Source organism: Lepidochelys kempii, chromosome 1, assembly GCF_965140285.1.
Source record: "Lepidochelys kempii isolate rLepKem1 chromosome 1, rLepKem1.hap1, whole genome shotgun sequence".
Taxonomy (NCBI): domain Eukaryota; kingdom Metazoa; phylum Chordata; order Testudines; family Cheloniidae; genus Lepidochelys; species Lepidochelys kempii.
The window spans coordinates 21824552-21839016 of record NC_136380.1 but is presented as its reverse complement, the minus strand read 5'-3'; the positions used below and the strand labels follow the sequence as shown (position 1 = coordinate 21839016).

The window sequence follows — 14465 nt, the reverse complement described above, 5'->3', positions numbered from 1 at the left end:
ATTAAATTATGATGAAATAATATCATGAAAGGTCAAATTCTAAATTCCTTAGTCAGATAACATTTTCCATTTTAAGTGAGGACTTCAGGATTTGTCCAATAGATTGTAAATATAAGAACTTCAGCAGTGTCAGCCTTTCACATGTTTGCATGTCAGGATCCAGAACACTTTTCCTATTCATAACTATTACATGGTGTTGAGGTCTGAGTACTAGGAAAAGACCATCAGGTGATGGAACATCTGGGTGCAGAGATTATTTTCTTTGTACTTTGCAAGCTGGAAGTATGGAAAGCTTTCCTCACTTTTAGCCTCCTTGACTGACTTGTGTGTTCATGAGGAAAGAAGAAATTTAGCACAGATAAGCGCTTTATAGAGAGATAATTAACAGCCTTTCAAATGTTAATGTTGTAGTAACTGTGTAAAAACAAAAACAACAAGGAGTCCAGTGGCACCTTGAAGACTAACAGATTTATTTGGGTTTAAGATCTGAAGAAGTGGATTTTTTTGCCCACAAAAGCTTATGCCCAAATAAATCTGTTAGTCTTTAAGGTGCCACCGGACTCCTCCCTTGTTTTTGTGGATACAGAGTAACACAGCTACCCCTCTGATACTGTGTAAAAGCAGGGTCCTGTATGTATAAATGTGTATGTGTAAAAGCATGGACAATATTTGTACAGACTTATTTCTTATCAATATTAACTGTGTGTGGTATTAGAACTGAAACCTTGTATTGTTAGCTGTGCAATTGAAACATAGCATTGGAAAACGTCCAGATTTAGGAATCACTTGGTATCCGGTCTTCCTAGCCTCAGTGGCGTGTTTGGTTGCTGGTTACATAACTTTTTTTAGACTGCAGAAGTAGACTACAGACCTCTTTTAATTATCTTTAAACTAGTATAAATAGGCTATTTTCTATATAAAATAATGGAAAGCAAGGCCTGATTGATCAAAATATGACAATAAGGTGCCACAAGTACTCCTTTTCTTTTTGCAGATACAGACTAACAGGGCTGCGACTATGGAAACCCAACTATTCTTAAATAGCTAGTAAGGGCTTGTCTACATGGGGACTAAGTCAAGTTAATTTGGTTTGAAAACATTTGTGTACACATGACACAGGTGCCGAGGAGGCTGAAATTTAAGGTTTGATTTATTGTGCTGTACTGCCATGCTAACTTCAGTCCCAGGTGTCCATGGCTACAACCATTGTAGGCGGTTGTGACCTAACATTCCAGCCTCTCTCCCTCCATTGCCCCACGCTGTCCATTTGCTTCCCCCCTCCACTGTGTACCTTTCCAAAATGATGGTTACTTCAGTGGTGCAGTTGCCCTACATCTCATGCTAAAGCCCAGACTACTGATCTTTTTTAGGCTCACTCTGGAGAAGGCATTTGCTCACGTAGCTATTTTTCTTTCCCCTTCCTTCAGCTGTCCTATCTGGTGAAAATCCCCCCGCTCCAAAACCCCATTCGCCGGCTCCAGATGTCTGCCATGGCCTCTACCCTATTCACTTCCATGCAAGATTCACATAATGAAAACATTATTTTGTGTGAAAGGCAAAAGTATACAGAGACAGCGGTTACAGAAAAGGCAATTTGGTTACTGTTCTCACTTTCTGAGAGGTAGATATGGATATTTCAGGCCTGGACCTTGCAAGCCAGGTACAGCTCTCTGCTGAGGTTTTTTTGCGGGTTTACATGAAGAAAGAATGGTAACAGTGACTGCTTCAGGCAAACATTGCAGAATCCTGTTTTTTCTCTGCACTTTCACCCATGTATGCAGGAGGGAGAAGCCAAAATTGCCATGCTCCGAGCCCTGAGGGCAATGCCCGACATGCTGGGACACTAGTTCCAGCTTGGTTTTTGTCCAGAAATTGAGTCATAGCTGCACAGTCATTTTCCATCAGTATTGCTTATGGCTCCCTTCCACTCCTGCAGCAATTTGGGGGGACAATCCTGGTGAATAACCTCGTAGCATATCTTCCTGGCCTGCCCTTTGCTTTTTTTAAACAAAGCCATTCTGTGCCTTCTAGTCACCCACCTCCACGTGTATTGCTCACCATCTCTAAGATTCCCCCAAGGCTGGGAAGAATCTTGAGGAGGTAAAGCCAGAAACATGTTAACTTCAGTATCACGGTATATGTATATCACGGTGCTGTCACAGCTTTTTTAGAAAATGCACAATAGCTGTTTATGAATGTTTTTACTACTCCCACATACACGGCTCCTGTACCAGCCAGAACATCAAGGATGGGATCTTTTATCAAGACAGTGGCTGGCAAACCTGTCGGGGAGAAAAAAATGAAAACTCATGATGAAATGTTCATAGACATTGCAGAGTCCTCCCTCAAAGGTGTGGAGAGGTTGAGGGGTTTTTTTTTTTTTTTTTGAGGACAAAGAAGGAATCAGATAAGACGCTCTCCAGGGAGGTTGTTGTAGTGACCAAGTACAGCGTGGCAGTTGCTAGGGAAAGCATTACTGTGGCCAAACATAGTATGGAAAAAGATAGGGAGATGCAGAAGCAACTCCTGGAGGCAGTACAAAGCCAAAATGCTTTGTTGCAGCGTATGTTACTATAGGGCAGCAGGTAATGCAGGGCTGTAAAACAATATATGCAGCCCCTGGGCAATACAGGTTAGTGGAAACTTTTCCCAACTGTACCCCCTGCCCCCTGCAGCAGGGCTCCCAGAGGCCATTATCAGAGACCCTAGCTTAGGGCACTGAGAACACTGGAACCTGGACCCCGAGCTCTTTTGAGTCCTCTATCACCCCTGGTAATTCGAGCCTCGTCACTCCACACCAGACGTCCCAGGCACAAGAACTGGTAGAGCCCAAGATGCATATTCACCTGCAATTTTGTGTTGTGTTGTGCACCGCACTCTTGCACTTTGTTGGTTTGTTTCACATCCAGTTTAATGACAGGGTTCTTTGTAGTTAGATTGTTTTTAATATATTGTTTCATTCGTGTTTCAGTTAAAGGTTCATTTCTGTTCATTACATAATAGATTGTTCAGTAATACAAATGTTGAAAAATTCATTCATAAGGAGTTCGTTTTTACATGGAAAATAATGAACTTTGCGCTTATCTATAAGGTTTTACAAGCACATATAGGCAAAGACATAAAATAAAATAGGAATTGCCTCAACATTGCACTTCCACTGCCCATAAACAACACTGATTTGCACAAAATATTTCCAACCTCCCCCCCCATACACACACAGATAAATAGCTGGATATACAGCTGCACAATTTCAGGTATGAGACTCAAAATAAGAGCAATAGGCATCCCCAATGATATTGCCCTGGCTGTTGGAATTTTTTATTGGAGGCCTTGCTGACTGTCCGAACCTCTGAGCAAGTCTCTGTACCTAAGCCTCTCACCCGCTGCTAAGGGTTCTCCCTGGCTCTGACAAATATTGTGCAAAATACAACATGCTGCTATAATCTTTGGGACACTTTCTTCTGCTGCTTACAACCTATTCCACAAACAGTGCCATCTCCCTTTCAAATGTACACACCACTACCATTCTGCAACAACTGAGGTGGCAGTTAAAAGTCCCTGCCTTCAGCCCAAGTAGCTTTTGAATGGCTTCATAACAACGGAAGCTGCACACTACTTAGCAGCAGAGGATAATCTGGGTTTCTGAAGATAACTGGAGCAATCTCCACACCATTACTGTCCCTAGTGTTCCTGGAAGAAAACAGTCTTTTCTCCATGACATTAAAAAGAGTTGAGTTCTGAAAGAACCTAGCACCGTGGATCCTTCCAAACCACCCAACATTTGTCTGTAAACCTGCCCTGATGGTCGACAAGCTCTTCAAGCACTGTGGAGAAATACCCCTTTCTGTTTATGAATTCTGAGCTCTAATTGGGGGGAGAGGGGTGAAGGGGCGGGGAAAGGCACGCAGATCCCATCAGTTTCCCCAATACAGTTTGTGTGCCAAGCCATCAATAACCACCAGAGCATTAATGAGCTGTATAACCTGGTGCAACAGCATCTTTTCCGTAGCACTACACATCTGAATGACAGTGGCCCAACAGTCAATCTCACCACACCAAATTGGTTCACTACAGACCAGTAGCATTCAGGGATAGCCAGCTTCCAGGTGGCAGTTGGGACCTGCTTGTCCGTGGGTATGTGGCATTGTATGTTGGTACACTGCCATTGTATCTCTAGGGTTAGTTCAGCACATATCTTCAGAAAGACTGCCTTCCCCATCCTGAAATTCTCTCACGGCTGCTGGTCATCCCAGGTCTGCAGAACAACCTTTTTCCACCAATCCACACTGGTTTTCCTAAGCCCAGAAACTATTCTACAAGCTATGAAGCTGCTTCAGGAACTGGACCTCCACCATCACTTGCTTGGTGTCTTCCTCTTCTTCCTCATCTGTGTCCCAGTTCCATAGCTGCTGAAGACCATTACTCCTCGTTCTGTCATCTGCTACTAGACTGTTCTCAATGGTAGCAGATGACAGAACGAGGAGTAATGGTCTCAAGTTGCAGTGGGGGAGGTTTAGATTGGATATTAGGAAAAACTTTTTCACTAAGAGGGTGGTGAAACACTGGAATGCGTTACCTAGGGAGGTGGTAGAATCTCCTTCCTTAGAGGTTTTGCCATGACCTCAGTTTGCCACAAACAGCTGCTACGTATACACAGTGATGCTCATTGGCAGAGGTCACACCATCCCATGTGCACACTATTACTGGTACTATGCATTACCTGGCACACATAAAAAGCTGATGGTTAAACTCCCTGTATAGACAAGCCCTGAGAGTAAATGACTCATTGCACTACTTCTGCACACTGTACCTTTAATTATCTAGGAGCATGAATATCATAACCCTTACACTTTTAAGGGACACGAGTTTAAATCTGTATTGATAAGTTTTCCTATACACTTTAAAGCAAAGCACAGGAAGAGTCACTCTCTGTGTATCATCACAATATAATGTGTAATAGTTATAGGCATTTTTATCTATGGTTTCTCAAACTATTTGGGCATCTCTAGCTATTTATTAGATTAGAGTTTTCAAAGGTCACTGAACAGAACACATGCCTCCTGGGTAGTATTTTAATTTTTAATAGATGTGTAAAGTTATCAGCTTACATAGTACAGAAACCAGTGTGGTTTTTGCCAGTGCTAACGTAGATAATTATTCCTGTTATATTTTAAATGTTGTTGTGTAAGCATTTACACACACAGTTATAGTTCCTGTGGGAAGGCACTTGGAGCAGCAGATTCTGTGGCTACTTGTTCTTACTACTTGAAATGTTCAGTCACACTTATCAGTGCTATTCTCAGAAATAGGAATGATAAAGGATCTGCATCTGTTTTTGTGAGAGAGATAAAATACAAGTTATTGCCTTTAAATGGCTGTTATCCATTTATGTTACAGTGACAGTACTTTCAGAAGAGGTGATAAATACTTCACATTAATTATCCATTTTCTTCTATAAAGAGCCCTAGAAATTAGATTGGAAAATTGTCTCCATTTAATGGCAAAGCTGCAAAAATATGTTAGGCCAGTGGTTTGGAAATACAAAAACTATAGTACATCAGTAGCAAACAGTACATAATAAGCTTCCCTTCTCAGTGCAGATATCTGAGCTACCGTAATTTAGATCTCATCAGTTATTTACTTCACTTATGATACATTCCTAAAACTTGCAATTGCCAGCTAGCTCATGCATCCCTGAATTGTAGCTACAAAATAATGTAGGATTACCAGACAAAAATAAAATGGATTGCTGTCCCTTGGGACAGCTGTGCTTTTCCCCGCTTTGTTAATTGTAACAACTAAAGAAACAGAGATTAGGCACTGATTGCATTGCAGAGCATTGCCCAGATTCCATAAGCTTGGCAGTGCCAAAGTTGCACTCTTTTGTGGTTGACCAGTTGGTTGCAATATTGATTGTGAGAAAAGTCTATAGGGACATGGCGTTGGCAATACTCTCTCTCGGAGTGTTGAAAAAATCGTAAGTCAGGCATAAATACTTAATAGAGTAATTAATCACTGGAATAACTTTACCAAGCACCATGGTGAATTCTCAATGACTGACCATTTTAAAATCAAGATTGGCTGTTTCTCTGAAAGTTATGCTCTAGAAATTATATTGGGGAAGTTCTGTGGCCTGTGTTTCACAAGGAGTGAGACTAGTTGATCACAATAGTCCCTTCTGGCCTTGGAATCTGTGAATTCTCCCCCAAATTATGATATTTTTTCTTGTTTTTATTTGCCTTCTGGCTTTTAGGTTTTAAATTGCATTTGGGTGATATTATCAAACTTTTCTCTATAACAATTAGGGTGATCAGCTAGCAAGTGGGAAAAATCAGGACAGGGGTGGGGCGTAATAGGCACCTATGTAAGAAAACCCCCCAAATATCAGGATTGTCCCTATAAAATCAGGACATCTGGTCACCATAGTAACCATGAGCGTCACAAACTTACTGCTTTGGTTGGTTGGTTGTAAATGAAAGCTGAGATTCTCACATAATCACAGGATTCCAAGAGCTGGGACTTTAAGAAAAATACCAAATATTATGAGACTTGTAATTAAAATTGCGAGAATAGTTATGCTGTGGAAACCACAGAACTGAAGAGTGGGGCGCAGTCACAATAGTAGTATAAGAATTGGGAACAGCAGTGTCCTCCCACGCACTGCTGGGGAGTCTTGTATATCTAGGCGTCAGACTCTGGCAGATTCCCCTCCTTTAGAGACCTGGGCTAGGGCAGGAAGTGCAGGAACTCCGAGTGTGGAGCCAGCCACAGAAATACGTTCTCCTTTGTACCTTTGTGCAATACTCCTTCCTCAGCTGCACCTTGAATCTGTCCCACAGTCTATATATATATAATTCTTCTAGTGCATACTGATATAGCAAAATTACATTAATAGATATCAGACAAATGTGCAAAAAAGTTACACGTTTAAATGCTTCAACCACCTTAGAGATCATTTGATTTTTCTATACTAATTTATGGACATAAAATACAGATCCAGCAGTAGTATAGCGCTTGGCAGGTTGCAATCAAACTTCAGTGCCCAAAAGCACGCTTAGTATTCCCCAAAATAAGCCATTACTTTCCTCTATCTTCAGTCATAAAAATACACCGTAAAAAGGAAATGCTGTGTAGAATGACTTGCATTAGTGCAGTGGAGTTAGGCCTCCGTTATTTCAGGGCTGTAAAATGCATCAGATGCCTACTAGGCAGGGGGCTAAACATAAGCCAAAGATAATGGGCAGGATGGGTGGCCTTAGTGCAGAGACAAAGCCCAGACTAGCCACTGGACACTACTGTGAAAGTTCAAATTGCAGGAATTCCCAATAGGATATTGCACCCATGCTTGGAGGCACCATCTCTTCTGTGTGTATGTGGCTGATAAACTTGGAGCTCTTCCCTCTGCCTGTGAGGAATTCTCTCCGCCAATTCAAGTTGGAGTCTCCTAGTTATTGGGCAAAGAGGGCAGGATTGAGCATTCGAAAATTACAAGTCAAACCCCAAATGCATTATTTTTTGTTAAATCGAATGAATTTTTTGAACTTGGCTTCTGGTTTTTGAGCGTTTAGGGGTCATGTTTTCCAGCATTTCTGTGCAACCAGCGAGGCTAGGAACTAACTTTGAAAGTCAAGTTTCTCATGTAATCACGTGACTACAGGAGTTGAAACTGTAAGAATAACACCAGATATTGTGCAACTAATGATATAGTCATGAGAGTGAGCAGCATGGAGAAAGGGATCTCTGCTAATTTATGCTTTCCTAACCCAGACCCAACCTCTCCCTTGCCTAGTCACCATCAGCCCAGTCCATCCCACTAGTAGGCAACACATTACAATGATACAGTCATGCACTTCTCCCTGGCCCTATCCTCTTCTTGCAAGACATTACTTCTGTGGCTGATATAAGCTAGGACTAACCCCTTCCCCTCTAACTTATAGCTCACTTTTCTCTGCTTAGGTCCTCCTCTTTACACACCCTGCTCTCTGAGGAGAAACTCATTTCTATTGTTCTGCTTAGCCCCTACCTCATTGCTATCCCTCAAGCAGCTGAGTTATTTGCTCCACATCCTCTTCAGCTGCCCTCCCCTTCTACCTGGCAAATCTGTAAGATAGTGCCTAACATCACTCAACCTACCCTCAGCTGGCTGGCAGAAAACCCGACACTTTTATTTGCCTAGATAGCACTTCTATTTGTCCCAGGTTTCTGGACAATAAGATTTTCCCCCGACTGGTAACTGATAAGGCAATGAATACCAGACCTGCTGAGGAAATTATGATGGATTTTGCTAGCATATCAGCAAATATCAGAAAGGGACTGTGAAGAGGGTTGGAGAAAGGCAGGGAGGAGTTAGATAAACCTTTAAAATAGTTCATGGCCAGTTCAGGGTTTGGATTGAGAACGTCTTCATTTTTTTTTCTGGTTTAGTTGGTCCATTCTTATGAGTTTGCTAAAAAGAAATTCACTTAGTTACTAGTAGAGTTGATTTTGAAAAAATTGGTAGTTCCATCCTGTAGGATATTCCAATATTTTGACATTTTCTTTTCATCCCAAATCAGTATGAGAAGTCAAAATAGCTAATTTTTTTGTGGAGCTTAAAATTTGGAAAAAGATTTGGAAATATTGAAATATTTCAGTTTTTTACTTGATACAACATTGAAATGTGTCTCTCTGAGTGCCGTGATGCTGCCTGGAAGTTCTCTTAATCTCCCATGATGTCCCACAATGGTTCAACCAAGTGGAAGACTGGTGCATTCTGGGAGATGTGGTCCAGTCAGGAAAACCAGCCCACAGAGAAGAATGGGCTCATGATGCACCAGAACTGTAACTCCCATGAGGCACTACAGCAGTTCAGGTGGATGCAGTTCAATGTTGAGTCTTGCTGAAATGAAACATTTTGATGTAGTTCAATGAACAATAATATTTTGATTTGGGTTGGCCCCACTTAAATGGAAAATCAAAAACTGTTGGGAAATTCAGTTTTCCAGTGGAAAATTTGGATTTTGCATAAACTGTATTTTCAGTCAAGAAAATACTTTGATGGAAAAATCCATTAGAGAGAGACCTTTGTCAGATCATTCTGACGTGTTCTGTTTAGTGTCTGCATCTTGACTTCCTCCAGAGAGGTTGAAAATCTGCCTCACTTAATTATAAGAGAGACTGTAAAAGATGTTGCATTTCAGTTGCACTTCCAGAGGTCAGCATTCATGTTTCAGCAGAAAGTGGTTTTGGTTCTTATTTTCCAGCTCCGAGGGGATGTGGGCATTCTTGCTGGAGGAACCTGGACAGGGTTGGATTTCCAGAGCTCCCCAGAATTCAGGTGTCTAGTTTGTCATGCTATGTGGAGTGGCTCACAACTGAGAGTGCCTTCCTCAGGTCAGACTGTCAGAAAACAGGGCAGACACCCCAAGATGGTGGTATGTTCTATAATTAGATTTCACCAAGCCAGTAACAAATTTGAACTCCTGGATCACTATGCCAGTCTTACCATAGAGTCAAAGACAGTCCCCTTAGATGCTTCAGTCTATCTTGCCACCCAGACAAACTGGACTTGTGGTAAAAAGAAACCTATACCAAAAGCACGTCGCATCAGGTTGCTCCCAGTCCCAAGAGACCTTTCACTTGCTCCAGATCAATTGGTACTCTATATCTTACACCAAAGACAAGGCTGGTAACTAATTCTAGAGTAAACTAACTAAAAGGTTTATTAGCTAAGAAAAGGAAATGAGAGTTATTGAGAGGTTAAAGCAGATACAATAAATGCACAGATGAGCCACATTCTGTAATGCCAAAGTGATGTAATAAATTGCCAGTTTTTCAAAAGTCTTTTCAGGGTGCCCAGGTTGTCTCTGGGGATCTCCGCTTTGCATTTCATACACTTCCCTGTAAGAGTCCAAATAGTCTAGAGATTCAGGATCCTTCCTTGAATCCATACTTATCACTTCTTCTCACAGAAAACAAACTGACAGTGTCACTGCCCACATGGCCTTTCCTTTGATGATGGAGTGAGGAATGCATTTGGAGTCTTTGACCTCCCATCATCACACACAATGATCACTTGCTTTGAAATCAGCACTTTGCTATTAAAGTTCTTCGTTTGCATTCCACCAGGCTTCTTTCTCAATGGATGAGTTATTTAGTTACAGGGGTACACACGATGTAAATGTTTGCTACTACATTATAACGGGATACAGATAAGTGAAAACAATGCCTGTACATCCCACTAGTTTTCATGAAGTTTAAATGCCAAATATATTCAACAATCACTTTGAGCTATAGTAATACACAAGTGTATTGGTTGCGGCTCTGGCATGAGCTTGCACCTGGTCTTCCAGCGTCACATAGTCAACTGGAGGTTGAACCTTTTGAACTTAAGTAAATTTTAGGGTCAAAGATTCACAAACAATCGATCCTATCTAAAAAAGAACAACTGCAAATTCATTCTCATCTGCTTCTGATGTAGTAAGGAGTCTACATGAGGTCTGTGTTTTTCTCTCCTGTGTCCAACAGGTGCACGAATAGGAATCATTCATTTAATGATGCTGTTTTCCGCACTGACTTCCCTGGTGGAAGCCAGGAAGTTTCCAAATGCATTCCATAGAATATTGAAGAGCAATAGAAATTGGAATGTGTTCCATTGTACAGTGCACAGAATCCTATCTGGTTTGTGTAGCCTATATGAGCTGCTAAAGTAAAAATTTTATTTACAGTCTGAATTTTGGCAGGAGTCTTTCTTGTATTTATGTGGTGTCAGCTGGGAGCTATGTCTGGAAAGTGAGCGTCGAAGTCTAAGGCTTTTTTTTTTTAAAGCCTCTAGACACCAGCCATATTTGTGTATTGTTCAGGCAGCAGCATGTTATGACTTCAATATTGAGAAGGGGTCAGAAGGCGTTGCAATGGGGAGGGTGCAGTCCTCTGCAGTTCACAGCAAGTAAATGACAGCCTTGAGGGAGTTATCCAGGAACAGCTAGAATGGTAGAAATGTGTTTTTAAGATAGACCATCAGATCTTTACAAAGCTCATACTGTAAAACAGTGTGCAGTGGATTCCCTTGAGAAGTGCAGGGTGCATAAGTCAGCACCTGATGATTGACAGTAGAATGGTCTGACAAAACATAATGGTTTAAAAAAAAAAACTTCTAAAATTAGCGTCCCCCAAGTAATCATGTTGCTCTGCCCAATGCATGCTGTTGTTCTCTCTGTTTCTTCAAGTGCATTTTTGTTGTGGATACCACCCGCTTTTCCGAGCTTTCTGATTAGCTTTTTTTAAATGCCATTTCTTTACCTGGCCTAACATGCTTCCTTAGTGAAAGCAAATGGTATCTCTTCTTGGCAAACTCAGACTACAGTTACTGTAATAAACAAACCCAGTCCTTCCTGCCTGCTGGCTTGTGGCAGGGTAGTGACCTAAGGGTGTTTTAAAGAAGAGAGAGAGTGGCCCTGCATAGCTTACCTACACAAGAATGAGCATTATCTGTGTGTAGAACTGAATCGTCAGCTAAAGAAAATAAAATGCTAGTCAAGTCTTATTTGTGCAAGTGCAATCAGCCTGTGATACTTGTCCTTACAAGTCCTTGCCACAGTCTTGGGTGCTATGCAGGTCAACTGCCTTCCCAGTAACAACTGCACCTCACAGAGGAAGGGTACTGATGGGATGAGAAGCTGAAGGAACCTGCTATTCAGGGCTTCCTGCCAGTCCCGCTACCATGACACTAACATAGTCTGGCCAAGATTTTCAGACGTGACTAGTGATTTTGGATGCCTCAGTTTTTAGTTGCCAAACTTGAGACACCTTGAAAATGCCTGGCTTGAAAAAAGGGCTGAACATCCATCCAAGTCCAGTCCCAAGTTGGGCACCCACAGTAACTAGTCACTTGAAAATCTTGCTCTTCATTCTTATCCTGTGAGACAGCAGCTGTCACACTGAAATAACTGCTTGTTGGAGAGGGGCGTCTTTTTTCTGGGAGTCTGTCTCGCTAACTCTGGATACTTCTATAGCACCTGTCCCTTTGGAATGTAAGTGTCTGAAAGGTGGAATAGCTTGGGGCATGAGAGTTGGAGCTACTGCAGAGAAGAAAGGGGGCTGTGGCCATTGGTCTATTTGCTTTCTTGCTCCACATACAACATCTGGAGTTTGAAACTGAATTGTTCCACATTCTTGTCTCATTTTGGATTGCTGGCATGGGAGGCTAAATACTGGCTTGGAGTAAGCCTCAAATCCCTCTTGACATATGAAATAGATTGTTAGTGCTATTGTTGTTAGAAATTAATAAATTGGGAGTGAGGTGAGGAAGAAATTAGATAACTTGCCCAAAATCCTACTGCAAAGCTGGAGCAGAGCCCAGGACTCCTGACCAACCGCATGAATATATTCCCTCCTAGAATGGGCATAATATAGACGGTTTTAGTACGAGTCCTTCCAGATGGGCGAAGTTTATGCAATGCATGGCAAATCCTAGCTAATGGCTTTGCATCTAGTATCTACTTACAAGGAAGACTTGGCCACTATTTTAGCATCTTTACAGCTGAAAAGTGGTTGCATTCTTTCCCAAACTGGGTGGTTAGAGGACTCTAGGGCCCTCTGTCAGTCTGAAAAACAAAAACTCAGCATTGTTGGGTAAGGAGAAAAAGGCAAGTGCCAAGGGACTGCTAGGAAAAACATTTTAACAGTTAAGATTTTATAGCGACTCGAGGACTGGGGAAAAGAGAACCTGAAAAAATATCTCATATTTAGCTCCCTTTCAGCAGCTGTCAAAGAAAACTTTATTTTCATATTGTTACTTTAAAGGCTTACATTTAAATTTAAATGCCTTAATGACTCTGCATGGACAACAGCTGTGCCAAGTGAGAAAGCTGTAGCTCCTTGGATTTATCACTGCTATCCAGCGGCATGTCACATAGTGCCCCTCAAAGGAGTAGTTTATCTCAGTCACTTCCTAGAGACATGAGTGTCCCCTCCCACATACACACAAGTTAATATGTCATGTTAGAAAAACCTATATTTTAGTTCACATTTGAGGTTTTAGAGCTCTCTAGAGCAACAGATCTTTTTAATGCTGTGAATTACTGCTTTTTCATCTATTTTTATGACAAAATATCCTCAATACTTTTAATAACTTGCATAAATTGTATATAGCGGCATCTGTATTTTTTGTGGTGAAATTTAGTGAGTCAGCTAGTCTGACTGAAATAGTGGGGGATATTTATGCTGCGGATGAGCTGCACTGTAGTAGATTAGGGGGTAGGGTATAGAAAGGAGTTTATTTTTATGTGGAAATCTGGTATCCAGAGACTAATGCTGAGATTTTAAATCACTGTAAACATTTCTCTATATTAAAATAGTATATCAGGTTTATACAGCATAAAAGTGCTAAGGTATTTTAGTATTTTATTAATCCTTTTGAAGTTTTCAAGGCTGCTGTGAACAGGAAGAAACCTGTTTGTTTGGAGGAATCTGATAAATAATTTTAAATTAAAGATCATGGATTGTTTCAGTCTCACGTGCAGAAAGTTATGTAGGAATAAGTACTTTGCATGTCTGCAACACCTGTAATCCAGGGACCTCAAAGTTGTTTGCAAACATTAACACACTTAGCCTCACAATGACTCTTAGTGATATCTTAAGTATTATACCCATTTTATAGGCGGAGTTTAAGGAGGCGTCTAGAGGTTATGACCCGGCCATGATCTCTCAGAAAGTCAGGAGCAGAACTGGGAGTAGAACCTGGAAATCATGATTTCCATTGCCCTGCTCTAACAACTGCTACTTCTGATACCTAAAAAATTATTAGAGGGGTAGCCCTGTTAGTCTGGATCTGTAAAAGCGGCAAAGAAGACTCTTTGCCGCTAAAAAACGATGTCCTTCATTATCTCTGCTAGTAGGGCCACTGTTAACTCACCAGAGTTGAGTCACGAAGCATACTGGGCCATCTCATTCTGAGAGGCGCAAAATACAGAAGTACTTGTGCAATAACTCACTTAGCACAATTCTCTTGCTGCACTGAAGTCTCGCAGAGGGGTTTGTACAAAGAAATGTGTGGGAAAGGATTACATAGTCTATCAATACCCCAGACAGCACCGTGAAGGTGACATAAGAGTAAAACTCAAAAGTAGCATGAAAATTCTCCACACATTGGTCATAATAAATATTCACCAGTAAAGAAAATGGAGAAGAATAATGTTTTTGTTTGTAATATCAAAGAAAAACCTGCCTGTGCTTAGTACAGTGAAAAATATTCTTTAAGTTTATCTCTATAATTCTGAAACTTTGAGTTATCTATTACACAAAAGTTGTTTCATATAATTTACAGATGCCTATGTGCTGCTTGAAGTCTTGCACTGGAATTTTCCACATTTTTCTGTTTTATTCAATTTTAAATTGACATTTATTTTTCAGATGCTATCTATCTCATTCTCTCTTCCTTACTCAGTCACCCTCTAGTATACACCAGATAGCTTTAGTGAATAATT

At 41.1% G+C, this 14465-nt stretch overlaps 1 protein-coding gene across 11 annotated transcripts in view; it reads left to right on the top strand.

The window, feature by feature from the left end:
* The window catches only part of DLG2 (discs large MAGUK scaffold protein 2), a 1468504-nt gene that overhangs the window by 975248 nt on the left and 478791 nt on the right, over positions 1–14465 (top strand). The window lies entirely within an intron of this gene.